Source organism: Lynx rufus, unplaced genomic scaffold, assembly GCF_022079265.1.
Source record: "Lynx rufus isolate CCGP_SWC_20201006 ecotype Redwood Valley unplaced genomic scaffold, mLynRuf1.p SCAF_4, whole genome shotgun sequence".
Taxonomy (NCBI): domain Eukaryota; kingdom Metazoa; phylum Chordata; class Mammalia; order Carnivora; family Felidae; genus Lynx; species Lynx rufus.
Window position 1 is genome coordinate 76,393,515 of NW_025814856.1, and position 25,347 is coordinate 76,418,861.

At 42.2% G+C, this 25,347-nt stretch overlaps 2 long non-coding RNA genes across 3 annotated transcripts; both read right to left on the reverse strand.

Moving 5' to 3' along the window:
* Positions 1-1,066: 1,066 nt before the first annotated feature.
* LOC124524028 (uncharacterized) lies at positions 1,067-11,427 on the reverse strand. 2 transcript variants are annotated; one of them, XR_006965149.1, is made up of 2 exons: positions 11,039-11,427; positions 1,067-1,357 (listed from the first exon to the last, which is right to left on the reverse strand). It is a non-coding gene; the product is annotated as an uncharacterized LOC124524028 (long non-coding RNA). The 2 variants fall into 2 exon arrangements; XR_006965148.1 differs by lacking the exon at positions 11,039-11,427 and adding an exon at positions 8,685-8,745.
* Positions 11,428-19,087: 7,660 nt separating this feature from the next.
* LOC124524031 (uncharacterized) lies at positions 19,088-21,572 on the reverse strand. Its single transcript, XR_006965151.1, has 2 exons — positions 21,415-21,572; positions 19,088-20,183 (listed from the first exon to the last, which is right to left on the reverse strand). It is a non-coding gene; the product is annotated as an uncharacterized LOC124524031 (long non-coding RNA).
* Between the last annotated feature and the right edge of the window lie 3,775 nt (positions 21,573-25,347).

Sequence of the window (25,347 nt, forward strand, 5' to 3'; positions counted from 1 at the left end):
AGTGCCTGCCTAACCACAGGGAAAGCACAAACTGGTTCCTTTTTGGGGCTCTGGTCTGTCATGCCCATGCTCAGGACTTGACTTCTGAGTCTACAGAGTTACTGGATCACAGCTGGGCCAGAGCACATTCAGCTCTGCCCACACTGTCTAAATATGTCCAGCTTCTGGAAAATGGGACTCCTTTGAGATACCATGACTGAATCACGAGTGACCCTGGATATTCACTTTAACGTAGTGGTCCTCCTGGGGACAGTGGTCCGTCCCGCCTCCCTCCCAGGCCTGGCACACGCTCGGACGGCAGGAAGTGTTTGCTGGGCAGCATTTCCCAGTGGTAGAAATACATCCATTGTGGACAATGGGAGAATGTTTGTACGCGTTAGCTTCACCCAATCTTACTTTCCAAGTTTCACCTAATGGTGGGATATAAAATTCAAATCTAAAAATCCCAAGACCATACTAAAACCTCAGCAGCCAAATTACTATTATTTGTTGAGCTGCGATCTGGCTTTGTCAAATGAACAGCAAGCATTTTGTCACCTATAACTCACGTTTCTGGGTTATACTTTGAGTAGATCAGATTGAAGTGAGAGGGACTTTGACTACTGAGTAGAACATTCCTGAAAGATGTATAATTGTTCTTATTTACTTATCAAGTAAGATTTTCTAAAGTGGACTCTCCTTTTGAGTATTTATGGTGGGCAATGTTGTTAGGTGGTTTCATGTGTACTGTTTCATTTAATCCATAGAGTGATCCTCAGAAACATCATTATGACCTTCATATTTCAGATGATGAAAGTGAGGCAAGAAAGGCTAAGTGAATTTTTCTTTTTCTTTGTATGTTCCAAAGCCCATACTATTTTAATTCTACGGGGTAATAGCGAAATATTTGTGCCTCCGTTAAAGGCAACAATATTAAAGAAACATTTCTTTTTGTTTATTTCCCATTAAGACTTGACAGAAAAGGTGGGCTATTCTCATTTTAAAAAGGGGGTTCTGGGAGGTTATATTCACGTTTATATGTACATACCTTTGTCTATTGAAGGAAAAAGAATCTCTTGATCGACCCCTCCTTTATTACTATCATGTTTGACAACACATTTGTGTTCTTTACCCATTGACTCTTCACTCACGGTCAGCCAGGTGTATTTCATATATGTGTCCTTAGTTTTCATGGTGTTTCCCTGCTGGGATTCCAGAATTGTTTTGCCATTCTTTTCTTTCCAATATATCTCGATAACACCAGGGAAAAAATCCTCAAGAAGACAAAGATATGTTCCAGTCTTATGGAGTTTTCTTTCAGCAATTGAAGGAAGAAAAATTGTAGGCTTTGGGGAAATGTTCTCAACAGGACGTTCATCTGTGGAGGAAAATGGAATAGCAACGAAAACTATTATTAGAGAAATGCAAATATTGCGTGGTTTGGAAGCAGCCCTGAACAGAGTATAAGGAAAGGAAAGTTGCCATAGGATTAGTGCTTACCAGGGCTTTTCATTCACAATGGGTTATGAGGTACTTATTTTCTTACTTTCCATGGGAAAAGAGGTTCAAGCAGTCATGTAACTTGCCCAAAGTCGTAACTACTAAGTGGCATAGCCTGGTTTAAAACTTGGAATTTTTTAAAAACAATACACTGTCATTTGTTTGAATGAGAATCCATTTTCATGCATACTTCACAATCTATCAAGTTGAACTTTTAGCTTCAAATCAGATCCCATACCCACTTCTGATACTGAAGTTCTTCTCCTTGATTTCTGATTTTGTAGATCATCTTGCTCTTAACGTTTGAACCAATCCAAGATTTTGAGTAGGACAATGTTTAAAGCTGCACTACCAAATTATTTACAGTGCCTTGAATTTAGAAACAATGTGGCACTATTCCCAAAACTTCTATTAAAAAATTATTATTTTCAGAAATGGTCTTATACTAACCTTATCAAGTAATGTGATGGTCTCGATTTTGTTTTGCTTTAGAAAATGTTCACTAAAGGCACATTTTATATTGGAATTTCATTAGAAGTTGACACATGACTAAAAAGACACCATACTTCAATGCTTAGCATCTACCCCAAATTTGGATCTGTCCTACAAACCTGCTGAACTTGTCATACCCACAATTTTCTTTGATTTCACCTGCTGAATACAGTTATATGTGACTGGTGTAATGTTAACAGATATGGTTCCAGAGTTTCCTGCAGACATGATGTCAAAACATATAACAAAACATCATAGTTCTCAAGGGCATATCTAGCCCATCTCCCACCCACCTCCCTCCATCAACTTGCATTTTGTTCTCTATCATTGAGTCTTTTGTGGTTTGTTTCCCTCTTTCTCTACCCCCTTCCCATATGTTCATCTGTTTTGTTTCTTAAATTCCACATATGCATGAAATCATATGGTATTTGTCCTCCTCTGATTGACTTATTTCGCTTAGCAGAATATATTCTAGTTCCATCCACTTCATTGCAAATAGAAAGATTTCATTGTTTTTGATGGCTGAGTGATATTTGATTTTATATATATATATATATATATATATATATGAACGATATTTAAGGATATTTAGAAAAAATTATATTATTACTATATATATATATATATATATATATATATATATATACACACCACATCTTTATTTTTCATCAGTCAATGGACTTTTGGGCTCTCTCCATAGTTTAAAAGCTATTGTCAGTAATGATGCTATAAACATTGGGGTGCATGTGCCCCTTTGAATCTAAAAAAGATTAATTTCTAATTGTACATGATATTGTCATGATTTTCGCCTTCAGTCAGTACATTAAAGATTCCAGTTTTCATAATAGAAAGTTTGGGCTCTTTAGGAATGCTTCTGATAATCATAGTTAAGAAAATTTCTGGATGGTAAGACATGACGCTTACCTCCTTTCCCTTTTCCTGAGCTAGATTCTTGAAGTTTCATTCTTTTCAGGATATAAGGAATCGTGAACTTCCATAACGTTATCAATGTGATAGTTAATTGAGCCTTAAGTAGTGTACTTGATTATATATGGTTAGTGCTCATATTTTCCATAATTATATGACATGTCTTTTCTTTCAACATTCTTTTTTAAACTTACTAACAGTGTTTTTTTGTGGCCAAAATCATTGTCACGATGCATAAAATAGAAACTAGTTTGCACAATAAATAAACTTGTCCAATACATTTATATACATTCATAATCAAAAGAGTTCAGGTGAGTTGCCTATGTTGTATGTATTTTGTGAAGATGAAGCTATACGAATTCTATATAAATTTACCAAATACCCACCACATATCAGTGTGTTATTTCAAACCTTTATATTAATATTGATTCAAACTTTCTCTATTTTAGTCTTCTCATTATTCTTTTATTAAATAATTATACGTATTTCATATGCAAATATGAATTTCAAATTGATGACATTTCTAAGTATTTAAAAGTACAAACTGTAGAGAGAGCCAAAGCATAAGAGACTCTTAAAAACTGAGAACAAATTGTGGGTTGATGGGGGGTGGGAGGGAGGGGAGGGTGGGTGATGGGTATTGAGGAGGTCACCTTTTGGGATGAGCACTGGGTGTTGTATGGAAACCAATTTGACAATAAATTTCATATATTGGAAAAAAGAAGTACATACTGTAACTCTATTTCTCAGTACATTCTAATTATTTTTTTTAATTTAATAGTTTTTTAATTTTTTAATTTAATAGTTTTTAATTTTTTTAATTTTAATTTTTTAATTTAATAGTTTTCAATCTTTAATTGTTTTTCTAATAAATACAAGCATGAGGCCCACACTTGTTTGTGTTAGAGATGATACCAATTAAGGTAAAGGGTAAATTTTAATGTATATAGAACAACTACAAAAATACAAAAAAAATACGTCTTAATTTCATTTTTGTTGCTAAAAGAGGAAAAAGTCCACTAAAAAGACACAAACACCTCTAAATTCAAGTCTTTCATGTATTGGTGGACGCTAAGCTAAATTTCCATTGGAGCAATAAAATGTACAGCTGGGGACCCTGGCAAATTTCTTCTCTGTCAGGATGATTGGCTACAGACCATCCTCCATACTGGATACAATTCTCCCTTTAGGTTCAAAATGGGGCAACCTCTATCTCGTACCTATTGGCACATGTCTCACAGACAATGTGCCAAATATTTTACTCACAGTCTCATTTAATTCTGGTCTACCCCTTCTAAATACATATTGTTATCCCATCTTATGGATTAGGAAACTGAGGCCAGAAGATAGTTACCCAAGTTCACATATGTAGTAAGTGGTGGAAACAGACCTCTAGGTCAGCCGGAGTCCAAAGCCCAAGCTCTCCGACAGCGACATTTCACCATCAGAAAAGGAAATGTGTCAACTCACAAAACTTACCTAACATGATCAACTTCATTCTTGGGCCAAATGGGCTTTCATGACAATTACACATGTTGTATGTGAGCATTTTATTATCGTCCACATGGACACAAAGTCAGACGCTATTACAGTATTTGCACAGTGTTGTCTATGCTGACCTTTACCATAAGAATTGATATTAAAATCTCTCCTCCTAAGATTTCCACATCTAAGCCCCATCCCAATCCTCTTTTTTCTAAACATTCTTAAATATTATTCCAATTTGATTGTTTCTTGCCTTCTTTCTTTTATCTTGAAAAAATTGCCATCTTCTGTTACTTACCTATGAAAAAAAATGTTGTTCCATCACTAAAAAGTTTTACAAAATAATTCCATAGGGGTACCTGGTAGCTCAGTTAAGCGTCCGACTCTTGATTTTGATTCAGGTCATGGGATTAAGCCCCACGTCGGGCTTTGCCCTGACAGTGCAGAGCCTGCTGGGGATTCTCATTCTCCCTTGCTCTCTATCCCTTCCCCACTCTCTCTCAAAATAAATAAATAAACCTTAAAAATAGAATAAAATAGTTTCACAGTGATTCCACCCATATCAAATCTTTAGTGGATTTATCTTCTCTGAGTTCTTTGAATTCAGTGAACTATGATGGCCTCCAATTGAAGAGACCAGGATTCAGATTCTGATTCATTTGGGTTTTTTTATTTGTTTCTTTAATGTTTATTTATTTTTGAGAAAGAGAGAGAGAAAGAGAGCCATGAACAGGGGAGGGGCAGAGAAAGAGGGAGACAGAGGATCCGAAGCTGGCTCCAAGTTGACAGTAGAGAGTTCGATTTGGGGCTTGAACTCACAAACAGTGAAATCATGACCTGAGCCAAATTAGATGCTTACCTGACTGGACCACCCAGGTGCCCCCTGATTCATTTTGGTTATAACAAGTTCTGTGGATGAACAAATCAAGTAAATTAAAATCTTTGCTACTTTGTTTATTTTAAAATGATGATGTTAGTGTGAATCAATTCAACACTCCACCAAGTGCTGAAGTGAGTCGAATATGAAACAAGATCTGGAAAGCGATATGATCAAACCTGCTATGGCACGGGGAGATTATAATTGCTACCATTATTAATAACAATTGTTTGTGTTGATTGTGTGCTCCAACACATTTTAATCTCATGGGACCAAACCTTCCCTTACTAATGGGAAGACAATATTGGGGGATACCAATTAGATCTATGTCAATGAAACATGGAGACTCATTCCTTCATTTGCACCCCAGGTTGCTCTGCTATGTCTGGAATTCACTGAGCCATCACCACTGGAAATGTAACTTTGACACACCAGTTAATAGGCAATCACTTGTCTTGTCCACTGCATTTCCAGTGTTAAAAAAGTCAAAGGGAACATTGGCTAAAGCCTAGTAATACGGGGTCAGTTCATGGAAATGCTTCACCTGTGTGGTCCAAAGCAAATGACTCTTTTCCCACCACTGGCATAATCTATGTGCATTCCAAGCTTTCACCAGAAATTTCTACCTCAAACTGACTTCCTTCCAGATCATGCCCAAAGTTTGGCTTGAATCTCCCACAGTGGGCCTTCATGGCCGAATGACCAGATCAATGGCTGGTTGTCCGGTCCTCCAAACCTCCTATTGTCACGTTAGATCCCTAGGCTGTCACCTGCCTATGTCTGCTGAAGGTCACCATCTGTGAATGACATTAAATGTCATGGCGCCCACAGCAATGATGCAGTTGTAGCATCTAATGCATTTGTTTGAAGACCATTTCTTCCATTTTATAAAATGGATATGGAAAGCAATGCCCACTATTTCACTTCATATTCCCCCTAAAGGACTCATGCACTGAAGTACTTTTCTCATTTTGTGGTGGAAAGACACAACATATTTGAAAGTTTGTGGTGCCTCATTTTACCAGTTAATAAAAAGTATGTACTCCATCACATTTTTCTCCTACCTTTGAACATAAAAGTTTACCCTGTGTTTCTTGCTAGATAACCATGGACCATTTTTCCTCTGTTTTCTTTAGTGCTTTTGATCTTTTATTTTTATTTCATGGCCTAACTATATTTTATTTTAGGTCTTCTCAAATAGATTCTGGAAATAACCAGAGTAAGTATATGAGAAACAGTTTGTGCATTAGAGCTTGATTTTTCTTCTGCCCCAGAGCTTGATAGTTTAGGACGGTCTACCCGAAGGTGACATGAAAAATGGGAGAAGATGTTTGCTAATCCTACTCCGTGATAGAGACACAAAACACGTGATACTCAAACACACTGAGACGCCACAGAATAAGGTGAATCTTCCATTCCCAACATCATCCCTCACAAAACAGGGGTTGCCTTATGTTTCAGTCTGGGGTAACCTCTCATATTAAAAGAGCTTCTTCCAATAGTCTACTTTGATGAAACAGTACTACTTGGCAAGATATCAGGCTGAAATAAACTCAATTTCTGCTAGTTTTAGAGAGAACACTGGTAAAAGACAATAAAGAAGTTTACTATTAGGTTTGGTAAATAGTACTTGGAACTAAAGTCTCTATACTTTATGCTTACATTGCATAAATATATGACTGCATAAATGAAATAAATAGTTTTCTTTTATTTCATAAATAGGCAATTGTCTCTTCCAATAAAATATCCAGTGACATTGTCATAAGGAGATCCCAAAACAGACACTCCAATCCTGTGATGACTCAGAAATTTGCTCTGGAGTAGATGCATGTGGAGGCCTTGAACAAAATTTTGGATGAAATGTGAGGGCACAAAAAACAGATCTCTCAACTCATATTATAAAAAAGATATACTTTTTAATTTGTGGGTATAACCCAATAAAGGTATAAAATATTATAAATGAATATTTCATTTTTCATCTATGTCATTGTAAGTTTGTATGATCGAGTTGCAAATCCCCCCCTTTTTACATCCAGGTATTTGTACTGAAAAATTAAAGATCATCTTATACTCAAGTTGGCAATATTTGAAGTAATGCTTATTACATTCTAATCATTTTTACAATGATTTGAACGGTGAGTCTTAGAAATTAAAAGTATTCTGGAAATCTGACCGTTTGTTTTAAGTGTCCTATAGACTAGATTGTAACTAATACATTTTTTTCTGTACTCCTGATTCTATGCAGAACTGCAGTGGGTGGTAATTGGAATTCTGAAGAATTGGCTTTTTTCTTATTACTGACCATGTCCCAACCTATACAGAGCTAATTCCATATTTAATTTCATTTAGTTCTAACCGCATCCACTTGAAATAGTTGTTACGTTGACAGAACGAATGAATGGAAATATAGCAAATGTTAACAGTAATAAGTGTTGCTATGAGATTTCAATTTTTTCTTTATTTTTCTCTTTTCCAATTTTTTTCATTTTAGACATGTATTCTTTTTATAATTTTAAGAAAGCAATGACCAGTGAAACAAAATTTATTGGTTGAAGGATAATTATACACAACATGACAGATTCAGATTCAAAGTTCACATTTTTGTCTGCACCACTCTCTCCTAAAAACATATTTTTAGGACCTCATGAATTATAACTGTGTCACTATTTTTTAATTGGATTGATGCAATTTACACCGAGTAGATAGTCAGTTGGAAAAAAGAGGACCGGAAATTTCTTTTTCAGTTTATGAATTTATTCGTGCCTGTGATCAAAACCACTAAGGAAACCATAATATATCATTTTTTCTTCATTTTTCCAATGCTTTTACCAGCATTGTGAAAATTCTTTGAAAACTTTTTTGACTAGATGCTGCAGGCTCAAAAAATCCCTGTGAGATGTTCTCCCTCATCCAGGAAAAAAATTCCTCTCTAAGGCTAATGAAGAATGAATACATTTACTAGCCTGAATTTAGAAAGAAACAAAGCGTATGACATTCCCGATTATGTCTGCACAGGTAAATGTGTTGGTACCGGATAAGAATCACCTTCTGACAAAATGACAAGTTTATCAAGTTTTTGCTCATTCTTTCCTACTGGTTATTTTGGAATCAAATAAGCAATACAAATATCTTTACACATCTTTCAGCACAGAAATCCCACAGGGACCTAACATCCCCACCCCTCAGGGACCCCCAGTTGCTCTAGCAAGTTAGCTCCTTGTCAATGTCACCCACGCAAGCTCAGACGGCAACTCCCCCAAGGACTGGGACACAGTCACCTACCTCTCCAAGGATCCTGCTGCCATTTGTGACCAAACTGGGGGAGAATCCGAGAATGCTGAGCCGACACCAGAACCTAGCCTGCTGCCCCTGCATCGCCCGCCTCCCCTCCCTATGTTATACGGAAGAATGAAAGAATATTTACCTGTAATCCAGATCTCAGGTTTGGGAGGAAGATTTTTTTTTTTGTAGATCCCCCATCCATAATAGCCCACTGTCTGAAAACCTTTTACAGAAATCTCCCTTTGTGCCTCTTTTAAAATCTCACCTATATTTTTTACTATTTAAACACATAAAAATTGGTCCTGCTAATATTAACAAAGATGAATCACAAGCAAAATCACATTAGATATGAACCCAGTCAAGAATGGATGGACTGACCCCTCTCTGTCTTTCCATCTTATTCACCCACGACAGAGAATATGATTTTACCTTTTCTCAACATTTTGCTGAGTCTTCTAAATCTCTTTTCTTAAGGTTTTCATGTATCAGATCAGCTCTTTTCCTAGAGTGTAATTTACACATACTACCTCTATAATTTTCAAAGAGGAACAAAAATAGAAATAATATATTTGAATATATAATAAATGAATGTTCGATTTTTTAACACGTTGGTTTTCTTGTTTGTTTGTTTCTATGTATTGAGGGGTAGGGACCTGGTTTGACTGTAAAGCAGTTCTTTCCAGAATCCCATTCCCATGATAGTAGCCAGATGAACTGTTACAGAGTCTGAAATCTTAATGATGGTCACTTAACTAATTTGTTGCCGAAAGACTGCTCCTTTGAACTTGAAATTACCCTAAGAGTTTCCAGGGCACTGATGCAAAGTCCTGAGCTGCTCATCAGAGGATCCTGTCTGGTCTGGTCTTTCTGCCGCTGTCCCGGCCTGAGCGGAAAGGCAGCTGTGGGTCATGCGGCCGAGTCCTGCGTGTAGGCCACCTGCTCCATCTGTCCTGCCCGAGTCAGTGTTTCCAGCGCACTTGATGCCGATGCAGAAAGAAGACTGAATGCGATGGTGTGGAAAGGACTTGTCATTTTATAGCAATACCCTAAGAATCACATTTTGAAAATCTAACGAACGTGTATTCAACATGACCTACTGGATCTTTGGCGGGGGGTGGGGGGGGGTGGGGCGGGGAAGAGAGGCAATTTTAGAGCCATGATAGAAGCAGAAACATTGTTTTCTGTGTGAAGAGTAATACAAATTATGAGCTATTACTAGCTAAGCGCTCGACTAAAGAGTCAATTTACGAGGTCAGGCTCAGAAGAGTAAATAATCAGAAATAAAAATACAGCTTGCTGTTTCTAATAGTACATAACGGTCTAAACCATGCTCTTCGGCACGGACAAGTGTCTATTGGGTCCCAAACTTTGCCACAGTAACTTGCCATGTGACTTTAGGCAAATAACAACTTCTTTGAGCTTCAAGTCCTTCATCTGTGAAACTGGAATAAGGACCTCCTGTATAGGACTGCTGAGGACTGAGATAAGGCACTGAAACCAGTCAGTGTGGTTATCTGGCTCTCAATAAATATTAGCTAATATGATTATTCTCTTTAATGGGATAATTTTTGGCTGGTCTGTCCCAATTTTCCACTAAACGACACATGTGGATTTTATAAGCAATAAGTATTACATAAAATAAGAAAGGAAAAGAGCCGATGAACCCAAGACAGTCTGTATCTCTGTCAGCCACAGGCTAAAAAACTTGGGGCCCAGTCAAGCCACAATCTAGAATGCTTATCCACTAGGCTACTAGCTTTTTGAGTGTTGGGACCGTGTCGCGAGCCCCTTTGACCTCAAGCATCCAGCATAGACACTGTCTTCAGTGAATGTTTGCTGAGGCAATGTAAACAAACAAGGATATGAACCATGCAGACAGACTTCTGATGGACTCTGGAGCTGAAGTGGTTTACTGAGCTCACAAATGCCTTTAAACTGGATCATCTCTAGGCAATATCACAAGAGTCACGATGGGACAAATTTTGACTAGTCGCAGCCTACTCCCTCAGAAGCTAGAGTATTAAGATGAAGTGGCATTATTGATGTTCTACAGTCATTTACTGTAGAAGTGAAATTGTTTGCACTTGGTTAAAGATGAGATCAAAAGCAATCATATAGGTTTTCCAGGTTATTAGAGAAAGGGGCACTCTTAATACTAGAGGTACTTAAAGCGTTTCTCACTTAAAAGACCATCTACAAGAGAAACAGCACGAACCAATAACTTACAACAATGGTTTACAGACACGGTCCTACAGATGTTTGAATTTCAAATATGAGTCTATTATTTTCTGTGTGTGTTTCCTAAAAGTAGAATTTCAATCTGCCTCCAACCGGTTAAGCAAATAAACCATTTTCAAAGTGGTTTTGTTTCCATACAAAGTGATCTAGAGCTGGAACACTGCTGTCCATATGCTGGGGTGATCCCATATTGTTTTCTTCTGAAAAGCATCAATAAGTTTTTCATTCACAAGATCAAAATAGAACAAAGTTACTTACCAGTGGGAGTTACTATGAGCTTACTTCATTCTACAAATATCTTGATCCAGCCTGGTTAGACGTTCTACAAAATTTTCAGCTAAGCTTCACGGCACGACCAGCTTAAAAACTTTGTCCTGGCAATTTGATCTTCTGAGTTCTCTTGGAAGCCCTTGAATTATAGTCTTCATGGCATATGATATTTTATGTTTTCCTTAGATTATTTTAGAAAAATATCTGTTTTCCATGGAAGTAGTAATCACAGAAAAATGCTGATGGAAAATGGAAATGATAAGAGGAAAAAAAAAAGGAAAGAAGGAAGGAAGGAAAGACAGAAAGACAGACAGGAAAAAAGGAAGGAAGGAAAAGAAAGAAAGGAAAGAAAGAAAGAAAGAAAGAAAGAAAGAAAGGAAGGAAGGAAGGAGACAGGGAGGAAGAAAGAAGAGAGAAAGAAGAAAAGAAAAAAAAGAAGAAGAGATCAGGGCCAAGTGGTCAACCAATGACTTTTCTAAATTACCAGGAAAAGTGTTCAGAGAATTAAGAGGTTTTGATTTCCAGGTGTTCAAGTGTGTGAAACCGCTCAGAGACCGCATCAAAGGAAAAGCCCTTCTGTTCTCACAACCACAGGTCTGCTCCATTGCAATTTGGGATTGTATTTCTGAAAGAGGTTACACTTCAGTAACTGAAAATGCAAACATGCCAACAGACATATACTTGAGAAATGTGAACGATGGTCTCCATGTTTTAGCAGCCACTTTTACTATTTGCAACATGAGTCTTTACCAGGCAATGCAAAATGAGAAAATAATTTCTGAGATGACACTATTTTCCTGGAGTAAAAGAAGAAACTTGTAGGATTCTATCTCTCATGGAAAAAATAGCTCCTTATTAAAACAAAGGCACCTGGGTGGCTCAGTCGGTTAAACGCCTGACTTCAGCTCAGGTTATGATCTCGAGGTTTGTGAATTCAAGCCCCACATCGGGCTGCACACTGACAGTGCAGAGTCTGCTTGGGATTCTCTCTCTATCTCTTTCTCTCTCTCTCTCCCTCTGCCCCTTCCCCACTTGTGCTTTCTCTCTCTTTCTCAAAATAAAGAAATAAACTTAAAAAATACAATTTATTATGAAAACAAACCCAGTTCTCTGACATGTTGAAAGAAGAAGCATCTTGGAGGCTGTTCTACGATATTTACATATGCACACGTAGCCCCACCTCTGTGGTTAACGGGCTTTGGGTAAGCTTTTGCCATCTCTGGGCTCCCGTATCTCCATTGGTTGTGCGGGCATTGGGCTCTGTATGTCCAAGGGCCCTTCCTGTTCCAACAGCTTATGACCCTGTGATTAAGAGCAGGTTGCTCAAGTGAGAAAGGAGTTGAGGGTTAGTAATGGAGAAGGTTTTCGTACAGGTTCCTTCTGCCTTTGTGACATCTTGGGATCCCAGCAGGGATAATAGCAGGAGGCTTCATCAGGCCTGAAGACTTACTGATTATCAGGTAGAAGACTCCTTCGTCTGTGTCCAAGTTGGAAATACGTAGTCTTCCACATAATAGTGGCTGAGCCACATAGGATTTATTTCAGGAGCTCCCCTTATTTTAGGGGGTAGCAATGCACAATGATCTTCTCAAGGGAAGCTCCAGACAGTTTGCAACATATGTGCAATATCTGATATTGCATTAAGGAGAGTTGATCCTGAGGGATTCTCATCTTGGTGTCTCCATTTGAAAAACAAGGGAGTGGAATCAGAGGCACGTGAGCAAGTTAGCAGTGAAAGTTTCATAAAAACAGTGAAAACGCAAGAAAGGACGATAGTCAACCTACAAAATGAAGTGAAAGACACGTGTAAATCCATGAGATGGCATTGCCAGATTTTTCTCCAAGAGCGGGGCATGAATCAGGACTGAGGAGGCAAGGATGGGGGAGGCAAGGTTGGCTTTAGAAGCAGGGAAAGATCTTCTCAGTAAGATCCTTCTCAGTGTTATTTTATTATGTTCCCAGTATAAAGAATGATCAGATCCCAGAACCTTACTGAAGCACCCATGTTATAATAATTCAATGTTATCTTCTACATGGAAACAATAAACTCAAAATTTTCCTCTAAGTTTTGCTTCAAACACAACTATCCTTGAACTCTTTTTCACTCCCTGAGTTATAGATTTTTTGCTGTATTTGTGAGAGCGTGAGAGCCATATGGTTATCATGAGAAATGGAAGAAAAGTCTTGTTACTGCACAATAACAAATGAGATAATAACCCCACAACTTTATGCAAAATTTTGTACATTTTCTAGATCAGTGGTTTCTAGAATGTTAACAAAGCTTGGTGAAATTTTTTTAAATGTTTATTTTTTTGAGAAAGAGTTGGGGGGGGTAGATAATGAACTGGGTAAGGGCAGAGGGAGAGGGGAACGGAGAATCTGAAGAGGGCTCTGTGCTGGCAGTAGAGAGCGCGACGAAGGGCTCCATCTTGTGAACCCTGAGATCATGACCTGAGCCAAAGTCAGACGCTTAAGCGACTGAGCCACCCAGACGTCCCAAGCTTGGTTAAATCTAACAATTACTATAGTTATTGGTTTAGATGCCATGACGCTACTATAGTCTGCTGTGAATGAAGAACAATCTTGGAGGAAATACATATTTTGGTTTATTACCCTTGACTCTTTTCCTATGCACAATTGTTAGTTGTTTTAGAATTAGAGCAACACTTTACTGTTGTCTGGAGGACGATGTCAGATGTGACTTTTTTTTTTTTTTAATTTTTTTTAAGTTTTTTCTTTTTTAATGTTTTTTTTTTTTTTCAACGTTTATTTATTTTTGGGACAGAGAGAGACAGAGCATGAACGGGGGAGGGGCAGAGAGAGAGGGAGACACACAGAATCAGAAACAGGCTCCAGGCTCTGAGCCATCAGCCCAGAGCCTGACGAGGGGCTTGAAATCACGGACCGCGAGATCGTGACCTGGCTGAAGTCGGACGCTTAACCGACTGTGTCACCCAGGCGCCCCTATTTATTTTTGACAGAGAGAGAGACAGAGCATGAGCGGGGGAGGGGCAGAGAGAGAGGGAGACACAGAATCCGAAGCAGGCTCCAGGCCCTGAGCTCTCAGCACAGAGCCTGACGCGGGGCTCGAACTCACGAACTGCGAGATCATGACCTGAGCCGAAGTCGGACACTCAACCGATTGAGATACCCAGGCGCCCCAAGATGTGACTTTTAAAGAGTTCCTGAGCTCCTGTGTTAGCTGAGATGGCTCAGGGAAGCCATTCAGTTGTAATGGGAACTGACACTGTGATGTGCTGACCCTGTGCTCGCACTGTCCTGTGTGGAACCTCCTTCAGTCCCCAGCAACCCTATGAGAAAGATCTGGTAACGTTCCTGGATCGTGCTGTCAGTTAAGTGGCTGAGCAGGAATTCAAATCCAGATTTTTATCACTCCAAAGGCCTTATGGGGGCCCCCGGGTGGCTCAGTTGGTTAAGCATCTGACTTCAGCTCAGGTCATGATTTCGAGGTTCATGAGTTTGAGCCCCGCATCAGGCTCTGTGCTGACAGTCAGGAGCCTGGAGTGTGCTTTGGGTCCTTTGTCTCCTTCTCTCTCTGTCCTTCCCCTGCTCATGCTCTCTCTCTCTCTCTCTCTCTCTCTCTCTCATTCTCAAACAAACAAAGAAAACAACAAAGGCCTTGTGGTTTTCATCATTCTCTTATTCATTCATTCATTCATTCATTCATTATTCATTCAAAGCCAGCAAACCATTTTGCACACTGGACATGGCTTCCTTCCCAGGAAGCTTCTCATCAATGGAGAAGTAGAAAATTCAGGACACTTACAAAAGCCATTCAGTCCCCAACAGTGATAAGAATCGAGTGACCTAACTGAAAGAAACATCACAGATTGTGTCCTTGGGCTCCTAGCTCAGACCTTGCTGAGGACACAGATGCAGGAGACAAGTCCTGTATAGACAGTGGCCAGGTCCTTGGGAGCTAGAAAGGCGTGTGTATATGTTTTCGGGGGTGTGGCATAGTGGGAGGGCTTCTGTTCAGTGTCAGTGGTGCATTTCCATACAGTGGATCCCAGCAGGTGCAGTCATACAGCCCAGCACCTGCCTCAGTAACTCGGTGTATCCTCAGGCTCGCTGGCAAATCCCTCTGTCCTTTCCTGGCTTCATTTCCTTTCTTCACTAACACTTTGTCTGTGGTCACATATGCATTTGAAGAAATACATAGAATTTGGTTTAGAGGCTGGTCTGGCCTCTGTCAATAAGAGTATATATTTACATTCTTCCTTAAGACACCTGTTTTTATTTGCCATACTAAAAATTCTGTGTTTCCTTTTTTTCTTGGTAATGGATGGTACGCATCGTGTTATTAAAATGTCTGCATTTGTATCTGAAAAAAAAAAACAAAAGCAACAATTAGTGAAATTTTGACACTCATTAAAATACTACACATTTGTTCTCCATTAATGAAAAGCTTGGGGTGTGAGGTTCATACTTTCTTGCTGAAGAATTCAAGCTCATGGTGGAATTTGTCAACTTAGTTTGAATGACCATGTGGGCAGCCTCTGCCCACATGGACGACTAGATTGTCGATGCTTAATATCACCTTTCTTCACTGAATGAAATGTCCCGTGGGTAGAGCCACTCACGCTGCCAAGGGAGGCCACCAGGACGAGCCGGGACAGGAACCACATTCTGCCAGCACTTGTCAGGAGAGGTGGTTGAATACAGGGCTGATCACAGCGCAGATCTGGTGGCTGTTGCCGTAAGAGGAAGGGGCGCTCTGAGCACACAGCTAAGAACCAGAGGAAGAGACCCACAGTATTTACCCCAAATCATCCTGCAAAATAGGGCTGGTAACTAACTTCATCAGCAGATTTCTCTCATTACTGTGTGATTGTCACTATCCAATGATATAACTGTAAGGAAGCCATTTTCCTGTTAAAAGACTGAAGTCCTTTACTGGTTTAGAACAGAGAGGGAGGGGCACCTGGGTGGCTCAGTGGGTTAAGCGTCTGACTTTGGCTCAGGTCATGATCTCACAGTTCATGAGTTCGAGCCCCTCATCGGGTTCTGTGCTGACAGCTCAGATCCTGGAGCCTGCTTTGGATTCTATGTCTCCCTCTTTCTCTCTGCCCCTCCCCCACTCATGTTTTCTCTCTCTCTCTCTCTCTCTCTCTCAAAAATAAATAAAACATTAAAAAATATAGTAATTTGCAGCAGAAAATCTATGTCTGGATGCAGCAGAGGATCTATGTCTGGAACCTATGGTCTTAAGTAGGATACTTTTTCTCTTCCATGTAAACTTATTATAACATAGTGTGTATGTGTAACATACATGTTACATACCACTCTGTAATAATAATGTGCCTACATGTATGTGCACACAGGTATGTATGTGTCTGTGTGTACGTATGTCTCTCAAGGCTCTAGAATGCACGGTTGAGGATTCATCACAGGAAGTACCCTGAATGTGCTTGCTCAGTACTGTTCCCTAAGATTCATCTATTCACACATCCGTTCAGCGAGTGGGTACCGAGGCTAAACTACTGACCAGGCACGCGCAGACCCTGGCGAGGTCACAGAACCACACACAAGGGTGCTCCTCCGGGCATTTGTATCCCAGCAGCACCAGCCTCTGTCTGCCTTCGTGTGGCGCAGCAGCTAGCCTTCGAGTCCCATCTGGGACCGCAGTCGCCTGCCCTCCCTCCATCCCAGTCCCTTTGTCATGCGGCCTGTGTCACCCAGACTCCCTGGAAACCTCAGGACGAATTGCTGAGGGTCCCTGACGCACTCAGCTGTTCTCCACAAGCCCAGACAGCGGCTGTCATCAGGAGGCGATCCGGGCAACGGGATGCTGGCGCAGGAGGCTGCCATGGAAGCAGGGGCATCATCCATGCAGTTTCTGAGGTTTCTGATTTGTCTGGAGAATATTTGTCAGGTGGTGGGAACATCAATCCCATGAACCCATTTCTGGATAGATAGACAGGAGTAAATGGACAGAGACATAGGTGAGAGATGGAGCTAGAGCTAGAGCTAGAGAAAAATAGAGATAGAGATAATGACATAGACATAGATAGAGATTGAGATTAGAAAATAGAGATAGAGATAAAGATAGAGATACGTAGATAGAGATTGAGATGGAGACAGAGACAGAGATGTAGACACAGGTATCTCTTGTGCAGATAGCAATATTACAAAATCAATCAAGGAAGGGTTTTTTTGTGTAAATGTCCCAATTATTTCCTTCTAAGAAATGGAGGCAGAAGTGAAAATTACAAGAAATACTGATAATTACTGCCAAGTCCTTCCTCCAGGCTGCACGCTAAGCATTTGGATTTCTAATCTCATAACCTCACACCATCCCTGGGGTGGGTGCTGGCATCTCTGCTCCACAGAAGGTTCTGGAGAAGCTCCAGCTCACCTCCTCCTCTCACTGCACCCCCTTGGGTTACCAGGGTCTATGCAAATGCAGGCTTTTGTGGTTGTTGTTTTAGTACATTTCTCATGACTGTCAGTCTGTCTCTGTGCTCTGGAATTTAAAGTTTGGTTTACCAGATTCAAACAATACTATTTTCATTAGTTCTTTGACAATTATTTTTGCAGACTAGTTTATCTTTTTTAGGCTCAGGAAGCTTCATGGATTACGTTTGTAAAAACCCTGTATCTTGCCTACACAACTCTGTGTAGTTACTGCTTTTTAAACAGGACCTCCCTTAGCACAGAAGTCTCCTTTTACTAATTAAAACACTGCACAACCTGAACAGAAAATTAGAAAAAGGCACTTTTTCCAGGCTCACACAGCCCTGCTCACGGCATGGGCATGGGCTCACGGTGGTGGGCATGGGATGGATTGTGGTCCCCACTGGTGCCCCCTCCCCCCTCACGCAGGCACCTTGAGCAGGGCGCAGTGGTTAGAGCAAACCCAGGCTACATCTCTGGTGCGTGGCAGGGGACGGGAGCGTCGTCATTGCTGAACTCACACGTGTCATCTCTTCCTCCTTCTGATGCTGGAGGAGGCACTAAGCTTACCAACTGAAGACAGTTTCCTCTGGTTTAGAACAGCCCCTTTCAGGCTAGTTCTGTCTCCTTTGTCCCCTTCCTCATCCTTCTGTCTCCCTGCCTCCTGCTGCCATCACTGCACCCAGGAGGAGAGTTAGTTCTCACAGTCTCCCTGCCGCCCTCTTCCAGCCCTTGGCCCCACTCTCTGGATTCAGACTCTCCCTCTGAATTGTCCTGTGCAGTTACCAGCCCCGAACCCACCCCTACCAACTCACAGCACGCCTTGGGATGCAAAGCTCCCAACTCAGCTTCTCATCCAGATCCCGGCTGCTGCCTCCTGTGGTCCCCTTGGCGCCCTGACCCTCTCACAGATGCTAAGAAGCATCTGGGTCACCAGCCCGTGCCGCCCGGAGGGACAGTCAGGGCTGGTTTGGGCTGGTCTGTGCCGATGTCTCCACTGTTGGTGGTGTTCCTCTAGGGCCGTGTTCCAGAGCTTGACATCAGGCAGATATTCTCAGGTTCTCCCCCCCCCCCACCCCGGGTTTTGGGTATCTGTTGAAGAAGTTTCTATCCTTTGCGGGGCAAGCCTCTCAGAGACAAGGGAACCAGAAAGTACCTTCACTTTCTCTCTCCCCAACATCTCACACCACATGCTAACCCCTAGCCTTTCGTCTCGGGGTGCGTGCAAACTTTGTGGACACCACACCCCCACTTATCTGCATCTAGCACCAATAGTGAATTTCTGTGTTCCTAATTTGCTAGGCTTGCATACCAATGTATCAAATAGGAGATTGGGAAATTTAGAAAATCGCTTTTTTTCCAATTAAATTTGACTTTCAAGCTCACTATCTCATGATTAACTTTTTTTTTTTAACATTTATTTATTTTTGAGAAAGAGAGAGACAGAGCATGAACGGGGGAGGGTCAGAGAGAGAGGGAGACACAGAATCTGAAACAGGCTCCAGGCTCTGAGCTGTCAGCACAGAGCCTGACACGGGACTCGAACTCACAGACCGCGAGATCATGACCTGAGCCGAAGTCGGACGCTTAACCGACTGAGCCACCCAGGCGCCCCAACTCATGATTAACTTTTAAAATGAGCTTATTCTGGGCACGGCCACTGCCTGCTTTTGTGGATGGTATCTGTCAATGTTTGGTGTAACCTGAGAAAGGCTCCCAGTGACATGATGTATATGGGAAAATAAAACTCTGCCAGCTACAGATTTCCAAAGCATCATCCTCTTTGCACATTGTGAGTGTTTATTTAAGTCTGGTTATGGGATTTTGAGTGCTCTCCATGTATTTTCCCTGATACTTTCTGCTAAAACTAGCTCACTAAACAGAGAAGATATGTGATTTTTGTTAGCCTTTTCCCTTCCACTAGCAGGAAGGGTCCTGGGGCAGAATGCCCACAAAGGAACTCACTCAGATGCGTGCCCACTGTGACCTTTAGCCATGGCTTCATGAATGGCCCTCATAGTGTCCTGACCAGGCTCCACTGGGTAGGGCAGCAGGTCTGAGACAACCCAAATTTGCTCACAAATGCCGACATATATTCTTGTAAAGTTAACAAACATTAAGCAAATTCAAAGTGGCCCCCTATTCCCCAGCTTATTTTACTTATTTGGTGGAAAACATAACCCACTTAAGTGACCATCTGCTTGATTTCTTCCTTTTGCTCCTCCAGATGGACTGTCCATCTTTCTTTACCTCATTCTGGGCATTACGAGTAGACCCTCATGGACTGCATGGATGGGTTTCCTTATTCTCTGGTTGTTATATGGAAGCAGTCAGTGGAAGCATCAGGAGGAGGCTGGGAGTTGGGAGCAGAGTGAGCTCAGTGTTCCCTCCTGACAGGTGGCCTTGGGTTGGCTGCATCCTCCCCTGGGGCCAACATACAGGGCCTTCTACCCCAGAGACAGAATTTGTGCTCGGGACCCAAGAGGTGTAGGTGGGAGTGGCCATTCCCTTTTATACCAATTAACCCACTGAAAGAATCTGTTTCTTTTCTCCCAGGGCCCTGGATCCACAGGTTTGGAAGTCTAGTGCCCAAGGAATGGAAATTGTTGTCAAATGATGAGGTCATGGTTCCTTTGAACTTCAACTCTCACTGGCCGACATTCAGTGGAAATCACAACAAAGATGTCCATTAGTGTAGTCCGTGGGCGTTAGCCTCCTAGAGCACAGAGCAGGGTAAAGAAATGAGGAAAATCAATTCTAAGGGGAATACAGAAGGCATTCAACGAAGTCCACCCTTTATGCCCCTCAGCACCCACTCCTGTTCTTTGACCGGGAGAGACATCAGTGCCCGCAAAGACAGGGATACACAAAGTCTTAAGTGAGAGTCTATCTTCTCAGTTTCCTGGTGAAGATCACGAGAAGCCAATTTCTAGCAACCTTACACAGAAGGAGGCAGATCGTGTTTTCAGGCAGTAAAAGTGCCAGACCACATTTGCTGAATGAAATCACAGCTGTGTGCATCACTGTGTGTAATACGCTTCAGAGGATTTCATTCCAGCATCTGCATTTGGGTAAAAGAGACATAAAGCAAGTCCTGAGTATTTGTGCCACTCTCTGTAGCACTTGGTGTCTGTCCTCCACAGGGGAAAAGCCACACTCAGCCCAAGAAGCTGCTTTGAGCTCTCCAAGCATGAACCTTTCCTCTAACTTGGCTGATGGAGTCCGTGGGAATCGGGAGCAAAAAAAGGTTCTGTTTTGTAAAAGAAACAAAGGTTGTGTGAGAGGAAGGGAGAAAAGTGATCAAGACAGAACCGGTTCCAGGTCTTTCTAACCATCAGATTGTCTAACCATCACCTGTTGTCTGTAAGTGTTCAATATTACGCAGTGATTATTAACATTCTAAGATGCGTGAGTTCTTTTTAAACTACATTTTAAAACAAAATTCAAAAGCAATACAAGATTTCTATGAGACAGTTAGGGCTTAGCCCGTTCTCGGGGCTGAACATGAAGAAGACCCGATACAAAACAGTTAACGTGGATTTCCAGGCGTGCCTGGAACGTTTTAGAATTGAGATTTTACCACGTGGCTCTGAGGTAATGGACATCAATGTTCCCACAATACTAGGATGTGTGGGCAACTGGTAATGGATACTGTAACTTTGAAAATCGTGATTCTGAACATATTCTTAGACTTTATTCAGCATTAATTTGATAACATAATGTTGGTCCCATTATTTAAGGTCACTGTGACTTGCCCTCCTTGTGGCAGTACCAGGATATAGCTGAACTTGGTTCTAGCCCGGCGGGACAGGATGGCCGAGCTGCCAGTGCGTGCCACGATCAAGGTTGGCTGCTCCAGTCTGACCTCCACAAGGCTGCTTGGAGGAAGCCCCTGAGGCTCCAGGCCACCCCCCACACTGGGTACAGGGGAGGGAGTCCAGACTTACCGGGAAACAGGAGGGCGCATAGGATTGCAAGGAGACCCGGCTTGGCTCCAAGTCCTGGCAGGTGGACAGAAGCCCAGGGTGACATAGTGGCTGCACCTGCTGGGAGGAGACCACCTGGGTGAGTGGCAGAGGTCAGGAGAGGGTCTGAGCTGCTGCTTCCAGGTGGTGCCAGCAGATACTGGTGAGAGAAAGGAGAGAGAGTGGGAGGGAGGGGGAAGAGAGCAGGGGCGGTGCAGACCAGGGGGCGGGACCAGGTCCTGCAGTTCCAGGATCAGATCCTCAGAAATGGTAAAGGCGGGGCCTTGTGAAGGGTCAGCTGAGGAACGCATCTGAAATGAAATTTAAAGAAATAAAGGGAGCATTGACTTCCTACTGAAATCAAGGCTCCATTTCAGCTATGCCAAGTATACCAGGGCCCCCTGGATATATTTATGGTAATTAGTTATGCTAATTATAGGCTGACAGCCTGGAGGGAGAGGGCAGTGGGGACGGCCAGAAAGGGCACTTGGCTGGGCCGGAGGGTTGGGTCCTTCAGCACCCATGACCAGACCCAGCTCCTGAGCAACTCCTCTTGATAAAAACTGAAAGGCAGACATACTCAACTATAATCAAGATTCAAGTCTCAAGTGTCCCCAAGTGCAGGCTGTAATGTTGTGCTGAGTTGGTGAAGAGTTGAGTAGAATACTCTGCTAAAAGAATATTTCAGGGCCATCATTCAGACCCTCAAGCAGGTGTCTGGGCAGCTGTGCTAAAAATGTTAAGTGGAAAAGAGAGTGACAGTGGGGGAGACACGTACACAGCAAAATGGCAGGTGGTAAGAGTCTCCATATTAGGTAAGCAATGTAGGTGGGGAGAAATCAGGTGAACTCTTTTCTTCCTACTTTCTCTATTTTTTACATGGTCACCAGTAAGGAAATCTTACTTTGGGGGAGAAAATCCACAACCATCTATTGATTTATGAAAATAAATTTTATTTCACATGGTCCGCATTTAAAACTCTGTTTCTATCAATTATGGTTATCAGTGTTATTCAAATACTGCTAAGATTAAAGGTTCAAAACTGTTGGCCAGGACACTTTAATAAAGCCTGTCCCAAATCTCCAGACAAGGACTCCTCTGAATGTGTCAAATGACAAAAGTAAAACAATTTATCTTGTATAGTGTGATATCTTTTATTCAAAGGAATAATCCATGGATTGGGGCTTTCAGTGCCTCACACACAGCAGAGCACGATTCCCCAGGGATTATGGGCAAGAGGGAGTTTTATGAGCCTTAGATTTTCGATTCTTGGTGTTTGGGCACTGGCTGGCTGGGATAAATGGTGTTTCTGGTCAAGGGTAGCATTTACTGGGATGGGAAAGGTACCTAAGTCTCGGTTTGACTACAAGGCACCCTGTGCTGGAGGGACTCCATCTTGGGCTCAAAAATGTATGTCAACAAGTGACAATGGCTTTCCTTTCCTCTACCTCTCTTCTTGCTGTGGTGCATCTGTGCTCTTCTGTAAGTGGCACTAAAGGATCACATTTCTCCAACAGTGACACATGTTTAAAAAATAATAGAGGGAAACTCTTGAGCAGGGCAGAAAGAGTAGTCAAAGCTTTCACCCAACCCTCATGAGGAGAGTGGAGGGTTCTGATCAGGACCCCGCTGTCGCCAGGAAGAGAGAAACTGGGCAGCACTTGAGGGAGCAGGACGTCCTGTCCCCCCAGGTCATCCCGCTGCTGCATGATGCTCTGATGGCCCCAGACCTCAGCCCCAGGAGAGAGGCGGCTGGGTCACAGCAGGTGTGGACTCAGGCAGACCCTGCGCAGAGGGCCAGGTGCTGAAGCTTGGACCTGCTCGGTTAACCTCTGAGAGGCTGGCGTGCTCGCCTCACCTGGGGCAGCTCCCCTCCGCCCCGCAGAGAGTCTGAGATCTCGTCCAGTGTGACCGCTTCCCTTGGTCACCTGGAATAAATGGATGCAGACATGACGTCAACCTTCGGTGAACGGGACAAACCTGAAAGCCCAAAAGAGGAAAGACATTGATATATTTTGATGAGTGGACTGTGGATAAAATATTTTCTTCAATCTTCCACTTATACCTTTATAACACTGTGTGTTGAATAAAATTTTTTTTAAAAAATCACGTCTTTTCTTAGGTGAGTAACCTCTTTTTATTTTTTTTAATGTTTTTATTTATTTTTGAGACAGAGAGAGACAGAGCATGCACAGGGGAGGGGCAGAGAGAGAGGGAGACACAGAATCGGAAGCAGGCTCCAGGCTCTGAGCTCAGCACAGAGCCTGACACGGGGCTCAAACTCACGGACTGTGAGATCATGACCTGAGCTGAAGTCAGACGCTTAACCGACTGAGCCACCCAGGCGCCCCAAGATGAGTAACTTCTCTTTAAAAACCAAGCCCTGAGCAGCATGCTGGAGAGTCCTACTTTGCTATGAAAGCCCAGAAGCTTAGACACTTAACGATGAATAGTGTAGGGGCCCAAGGCAAGCTTCCCCTGATGGCATAAATATTATTTTGCCATAAAGGTGATTTTGAATTAAAGGTAATAAAACCCACCAGATGCAGGAAAATCTCTGTGCCTCGCCCTCAACTACAGCAAATTACACTGGAAAGGGGAGCCTGTGCCAGCAAGAGAGCTATTAACAGAGACTCCCCTTTACCTAAGGAACTTACCTGCATGATTGGGCAAGCTTTTTCTTCCAAACAGCTCCTCTCACCTTCCCGCTCCTGGCCCCTTTGTGTCCTCTGCTGTCCTTAGCTCCCCTAAGCTTCTTGTTGCCTCATTGTCTTTGGAATTTCCCAATGCTTATGCCTACTAAATTTGATTTTCTCCTATCAATCTGTCTCATCACTTTGATTCCAAGTCCAGCTAGAAGGACCAACAGGCAGAGGAAGGTCTTCCTTCCTGGCCAAAGAAAGCATTCGTTCCTGAGGTTTCATTGTTCCTCGTCATTAAAGATGAGAAAATAGCTCCCCGGTGCAGGTGGACCATTCAATATCACGGGACCATGAGCAGCTGAGGCAGGATCCGGACACCCCCTCCCTCCTCTCTACGGTGGGCACTTCTCATTGAGTGGACCTGTCTTTTGTCATATCAAAACCAATAACTACATCAGAGCACCCACTACGCGTGAGGCACGGGACCAGTCCCCTTAGAAACGTTAACCTCGGTTTCGGCATCCTTGGAAATAATACAGTTCTATGTGGCACACATTAGTGTTCTCAGTCTACAAATGATGGCTGTCAGGCTCCTTGGACGTTCCTCACATTGGACTCCTTTAAATAGCTGAGCAAACGTGCTAATCATTGACCGACCTTATTAGAAAAACATTAGGATCAGTTAGGTTGGTCTGCATTTGACTCTCTCTCCTCCAAGGTAAATGGATGTGTGTGTGTGTGTGTGTGTGTGTGTGTGTAGCACATTAATTTGAGAGAAGATTTTTGTGGCTCCTCAAGTGAAAAAGTAGCCTCGCATAGATTCACCAGATTTAATGGAAAAAAAAAGTGCGAAGTGCTACGCAATATTTGGACATAAACCACATAATTATTTTTAAGCTACATAATTATTTGTTGTTTATCTGAAATTCAGGCAAATTCGAGCAAATCCACAATGAGCCATCATCTCCCACTGGTAATAATGACAATTAGCAAAAAAAAGAGTACAATAACAGGTGTCATCACCAAAGCCGGGAAGGGAGGAAGGGCAGGGACTCTGGCTGACCATCCTCTGTTCAGAGACCACGTGCAGGGGACACGAGGCTGTCACAGGAGCAGCTCTGAGAGCAGACCGTCCCAGGCAAGAACACGTGTCTGTGGTCCCGGAAAATCCCTGCTGGGCCAGATGGGGCATGGTTTCAAAATCAAGAATGTATGCATCTGCCAGCACACAAGAGCAGAAAGAGAATTCTTAAAACAAAATGCAACAAGAGAA